Below are 6,706 nucleotides of genomic sequence, written 5' to 3' on the forward strand. Positions count from 1 at the left end.
TCAGGCTTCAAACATAAAGATATAAAACTGTATTTTTTTGTGAAGAATCAGCAACAAGTGGGACACAATCATGAAGTGGAACGACATTTATTGGATATTTCAAACTTTTTTAACAAATCAAAAACTGAAAAATTGGGCGTGCAAAATTATTCAGCCCCCTTAAGTTAATACTTTGTAGCGCCACCTTTTGCTGCGATTACAGCTGTAAGTCGCTTGGGGTATGTCTCTATCAGTTTTGCACATCGAGAGACTGACATTTTTTCCCATTCCTCCTTGCAAAAAAGCTCGAGCTCAGTGAGGTTGGATGGAGAGCATTTGTGAACAGCAGTTTTCAGTTCTTTCCACAGATTCTCGATTGGATTCAGGTCTGGACTTTGACTTGGCCATTCTAACACCTGGATATATTTATTTTTGAACCATTCCATTGTAGATTTTGCTTTATGTTTTGGATCATTGTCTTGTTGGAAGACAAATCTCCGTCCCAGTCTCAGGTCTTTTGCAGACCACCATTCTTCCAGAATGGTCCTGTATTTGGCTCCATCCATCTTCCCATCAATTTTAACCATCTTCCCTGTCCCTGTTGAAGAAAAGCAGGCCCAAACCATGATGCTGCCACAACCATGTTTGACAGTGGGGATGGTGTGTTCAGGGTGATGAGCTGTGTTGCTTTTACGCCAAACATAACGTTTTGCATTGTTGCCAAAAAGTTCAATTTTGGTTTCATCTGACCAGAGCACCTTCTTCCACATGTTTGGTGTGTCTCCCAGGTGGCTTGTGGCAAACTTTAAACAACACTTTTTATGGATAGCTTTAAGAAATGGCTTTCTTCTTGCCACTCTTCCATAAAGGCCAGATTTGTGCAATATACGACTGATTGTTGTCCTATGGACAGAGTCTCCCACCTCAGCTGTAGATCTCTGCAGTTCATCCAGAGTGATCATGGGCCTCTTGGCTGCATCTCTGATCAGTCTTCTCCTTGTTTGAGCTGAAAGTTTAGAGGGACGGCCAGGTCTTGGTAGATTTGCAGTGGTCTGATACTCCTTCCATTTCAATATTATCGCTTGCACAGTGCTCCTTGGGATGTTTAAAGCTTGGGAAATCTTTTTGTATCCAAATCCGGCTTTAAACTTCTTCACAACAGTATCTCGGACCTGCCTGGTGTGTTCTTGTTCTTGTTCTTCATGATGCTCTCTGCGCTTTTAACGGACCTCTGAGACTATCACAGTGCAGGTGCATTTATACGGAGACTTGATTACACACAGGTGGATTGTATTTATCATCATTAGTCATTTAGGTCAACATTGGAACATTCAGAGATCCTCACTGAACTTCTGGAGAGAGTTTGCTGCACTGAAAGTAAAGGGGCTGAATAATTTTGCACGCCCAATTTTTGAATTGTTAAAAAAGTTTGAAATATCCAATAAATGTCGTTCCACTTCATGATTGTGTCCCACTTGTTGTTGATTCTTCACAAAAAAATGCAGTTTTATATCTTTATGTTTGAAGCCTGAAATGTGGCAAAAGGTCGCAAAGTTCAAGGGGGCCGAATACTTTCGCAAGGCACTGTATGCTTTGTACCATTGTCCGTTTGGAAGACCCATTTGCGACCAAGCTTGAGATGTTGCTTCAATATATCAACATAACTTTCCATCCTCATGTAGCCATCTATTTTGTGAAGTGCATCAGTCCCTCCTGCAGCAAAGCACCCCCACAACATGATGCTGCCACTCCCGTGCTTCACGGTTGGGATGGTATTCTTCAGCTTGCAAGCCTCCCCTTTTTCCTCCAAACATTACGATGGTCATCATGGTCAAACAGTTCTACTTTTGTTTCATCAGACCAGAGGACATTTCTCCAAAAAGTATGATCTTTGTCCCCATGTGCAGTTGCAAAGTGTAGTCTGGCTTTTTTATGGTGGTTTTGGTGCAGTGGCTTCTTCCTTGCTGAGTGGCCTTTCAGGTTATCCTTCCTGAGCGGTATGACGGCTGCATGTTTCCATGGTGTTTATACTTGCGTACTATTGTTTGTACAGATGAACGTGGTACCTTCAGGCGTTTGGAAATTGCTCCTATTGTTGAACCAGACTTGTGGAGGTCTACAATTGTTTTTCTGAGATCTTGGCTGATTTCTTTTGATTTTTCCCATGATGTCAAGCAAAGAGGCACTGAGTTTGAAGGTAGGCCTTGAAATACATCCACAGGTACACCTCCAATTGACTCAAATGATGTCAATTAGCCTATCAGAAGCTTCTAAAGCCATGACATCATGTAAATGTAACATCATGTAAAGTTCTGACCTACTGGAATTGTGATACAGTGAATTATAAGTGAAATAATCTGTCTGTAAACAATTGTTGGAAAAATTACTTGTGTCCTGCACAAAGTAGATGTCCTAACCGACTTGCCAAAACTATGGTTTGTTAACAAGAAATGTGTAGAGTGGTTGAAAAACTAGTTTTAAGTGTATGTAAGTGTATGTGTAACCTAAGTGTATGTAAACTTCCGACTTCAACTGTACATTTATACATCTAAATGACTCTGAAACAACTTCCATTGACATGTGAATATGTCCTAATATGGACACCGTACTGAAAGTCATACTGTATGAGCCAGTCTGCGACGTTTGTTGATGTGCTTGGTCACGCTCAGCACGTGATAGCTGTGTAACGGTTCTCTGGGCAGACAATTGCAACTCCAAGCGGCCAGAGAGGACACGTAAATAACAGCACAAGCATCACTTGGCTGCTGCAGGCTGAGGCTATGCAGTTGGATAACTATAGGTCCCACAAAGCTAGCTATTTTGCTGCCCTTATTGTGCCCACAAGCTTAACAAACTGTAAATCTGTAGAAATCTCATTAAAGCAATACCGGAGTCTAGACTGTAAGATCTTCAGGCACGTGCATTTATTACCCTATAGAGGATGCTGCCACATCCAGCAAGTAAACAAAGCGTAATCCTCTGAAAATGTTACAGGTCACTGAAGCATAAATCTTCCTAAGCTGCACAACATCAGTTGAACTGGGAGTCCCAAACTGTATAAATGTATACTACAGATCATATATCAAAGTAAGTAGGTATTACTCAGCATATGTTTGTCTCTGTATGTTACACAAAGTCATGTACGGTATCATATTTTTGGGTCAGTGAAATGTATATTTAAAAAAAGATGATTTCATGTTTTGGCATGAGTTGATTGTTTGTACTTCATGTTGGATATTAGAGCAGGGCAAGCTTAACAAACAGGTGTTTCATATAAAACAGTCTTTGCCAAAAGACATTCAGATACAGTGCCTTCAGAAAGTATTCACATCGCTTGAATTTTTAAACATTTTCTAGTGTTACAGCCCTTAATTTAAGCTGAGCTGAGCTGAACTAAAATATCCCAGAAATGTTTCATACGCACAAAAAGCTTATTTCTCTCAAAATGTGTGCAGAAATTTGTTTACATCCCTGTTGGTGAGCATTTCTCCTTTTCCAAGATAATCCATGCATATCAATAAGCTGATTAAACAGCATGATCATTACACAGGTGCACCTTGTGCTGGTGGACAATAAAAGGCCACTCTAAAATGTGCAATTTTTTCACACAAAACAATATCACAAATGTATTGAGAGCGCGTGCAATTGGCATGCTGACTGGAGGAATGTCCTCCAGAGCTGTTGCCAGATAATTTAAGATTCATTTCTCTACCATAAACTGCTTCCAACATAATTTAAAAGAAATTGCAGAGCATGTGTATGGCGTTGTGTGGGCGAGTGGTTAACTGATGTCAACATTGTAAACAGAGTGCCCCATGGTGGTGGTGGGGTTATGGTATGGGCAGTCATGAGCTACTGACAACGAGGAGAAATTGCATTTTATTAATGGCAATTTGAATGCACAGAGATACCATGACGAGATCCTGAGGCCCATTGTCGTGCCATTCATCCTCCGCCATCACCTCATGTTTCAGCATGATAATGCACTGCCCCATATCACAAGTATCTGTACACAATTCCTGGAAGCTGAAAATGTCCCAGTTCCTGCATACTTACCAGACATGTTCATGTTCCCACCGATATCCAGCAACTTCGCACAGCCGTTGAAGACGAGTAGGACAACATTCCACAGGCGCAATCAACAGCCTGATCAACTCTATGCGAAGGATATGTGTCGCGCTGCATGAAGCCAATGGTGGTCACACCAGATATTGACTGGTTTTCTGATCCACGCCCCTACCTTTTTTTTAAGGTATCACTGACCAACAGATGCATTTCGGTGTTCCCAGTCATGTGAAATCCATAGATTAGCGCCTAATTTATTTATTTCAATTGACTGATTTCCTTATATGAACTGTAACTCTGTCAAATCTTTGAAATTGTTGCATGTTTTGTTTATATTTTTGTTCAGTACATATTAAATTGAACACAATACCCCATAATGTCAGTGGAATTATGTTTTTAGAAATGTTTACAAATGAATAAAAATGAAAAGCTGAAATGTCTTGAGTCAATAAGTATTAAACCCCTTTGTTATGGCAAGCCTAAATAAGTTCAGGAGTAAAAATCACATAATAAGTTGCATGGACTCTGTGTGCAATAATAGTGTTTAACATGATTTTTGAATGGCTACCTTATCTCTGCACCCCACACATACAATTATCTGTAAGGTCCCTCAGTCGAGCAGTGAATTTCAAACACAGATTCAACCACAAAGACCAGGGAGGTTTTCCAACGCCTCGCAAAGAAAGGCACCTATTGGTAGATGGGTAAAAAAAAAACGTACATTGAATATCCCTTTAAGCATGGTGAAGTTATTAATTACCCTTCGGATGGTATATCAATACACCCAATCACTACAAAGATACAGGCGTCCGTCCTAACTTAGTTGCCTGAGAAGAAGGAAACCGCTCAGGGATTTCACCATGAGGCCAATGATGACTTTAAAACAGTTACAGAGTTTAATGGCTGTGATAGGAGAAAACTGAGGATGGATCAACAACATTGTACTTACTCCACAATACTAATCTTAATTACAGAGTGAAAAGAAGGAAGTATTCACGTAATAAAAATATTCCCAAACATGTATCCTGTTTGCAACAAGGCATTACGTAAAACTGCAAAAACAAAAAAAATGGCAAAGAAATTTACTTTATGTCCTGAATACAAAGCTTTGAGTAACACGCCTCATATTTTCAAGCATGGTGGTGGCTGCATCATTGTATGGGTGTGCCTGGCATCGGTAAGGACTAGGGATTTTTATTTAAATAAAAAATGAACAGAATAGAGCTAAGCAAAGGCAAAATCCTAGAGGAAATCCTGGTTCAGTCTGCTTTCCAACAGACACTGGGAGACAAATTCACCTTTCAGCAGGACAATAACCTAAAACACAAGGCCAAATATGCACTGGAGCTGCTTACCAAGATAGAATTGAGTGGCCTAGTTACAGTTTAGACTTAAACGGCCGTGAAAGTCTATGTCAAGACTTGAAAATGGCTGTCTAGCAATGATAAACAACTAACTTGACAGAGCTTGAAGAATTTTAAAATAATAATATGCAAATATTATACAATCCAGGTGTGCAAAGCTCTTAGAGACTTACCCAGAAAGACTCACAGCATTAATCGCTGCCAAAGGTGATTCTAACATGTATCGACTCAGGGGTGTGAATAGTTATGTAAATTCGATATTTCTGTATTTAATTTGAAATACATTAGCAAAAATGTCTAAAAACATGTTTTCACTTTTTCATTATTGTGTTTAGATGGGTGAGAGAGGAAAAAATCAATTTAATCCATTTCTCACTCAGAACAGTCTCAATTTGGCTCTACAAGGTGTCGAAAGCGTTCCACAGGGATGCTGGCCCATGTTGACTCCAATGCTTCCCATAGTTGCGTCAAGTTGGCTGGATGTGCTTTGGGTGGTGGACCATTCTTGATACACACGGGAAACTGTTGAGTGTGAAAAACCCAGCAGCGTTGCAGTTCTTGACACACTCAAACGCTTGGCACCTACTACCATACCCTGTTCAAAGACACTTACATATTCTGTCTTGCCCATTCACTCTCTGAATCACACACATACACAATCCATGTCTCAATTGTTTCAATGCTTAAAAATCCTTCTTTAACCTGTCTCCTCCCCTTCATCTACATTGATTGAAGTGGATTTAACAGGTGACATCAATATGGGATCATAGCTTTCACCTGGATTCATCTGGTCAGTCTGTCATGGGAAGAGCAGGTGTTCCTAATGTCTTGTACACTCTGGGTACTTTATGTGTGTCACCAAGAAGTGCCCGTTCACATGATACAGCATGTGCATTGAACATCATCACTCCTGTCATACAACCAAACACCCAGAGAGTGATTAAGAGAAAAATGGCCTTTGAGACTTTTCCAGTCACCCAGGCAAGAGGCAAAGCTTCGTACTTATCCTCAATCAAACACCCCCCAAAAAGCACTTGTGTAGCATCAAGGAATTCCATCGGATGAGAGCCAAGTCAGTGAGTCAATAGGCAACGGATACTTATCCAGCTTTTATTAGGCCAGTGAATGAAGTGGTTTCCCCATTAACAGCAATAGGTCCTTAATCACAGCTCTACCGTCTGCGGCAGTCAGAGCTTGATTCGCCCGGACGGAGGGACAAACTGTTATCTAAAGCAGATACAATTAAGTTCCTCGCATAGGATTAGTGGTCAGTAGCATCTGCTGACTACTGGCCAGGA

Source organism: Oncorhynchus mykiss, chromosome 18 (assembly GCF_013265735.2).
Source record: "Oncorhynchus mykiss isolate Arlee chromosome 18, USDA_OmykA_1.1, whole genome shotgun sequence".
In the NCBI taxonomy this organism is placed as follows: Eukaryota; Metazoa; Chordata; class Actinopteri; order Salmoniformes; family Salmonidae; genus Oncorhynchus; species Oncorhynchus mykiss.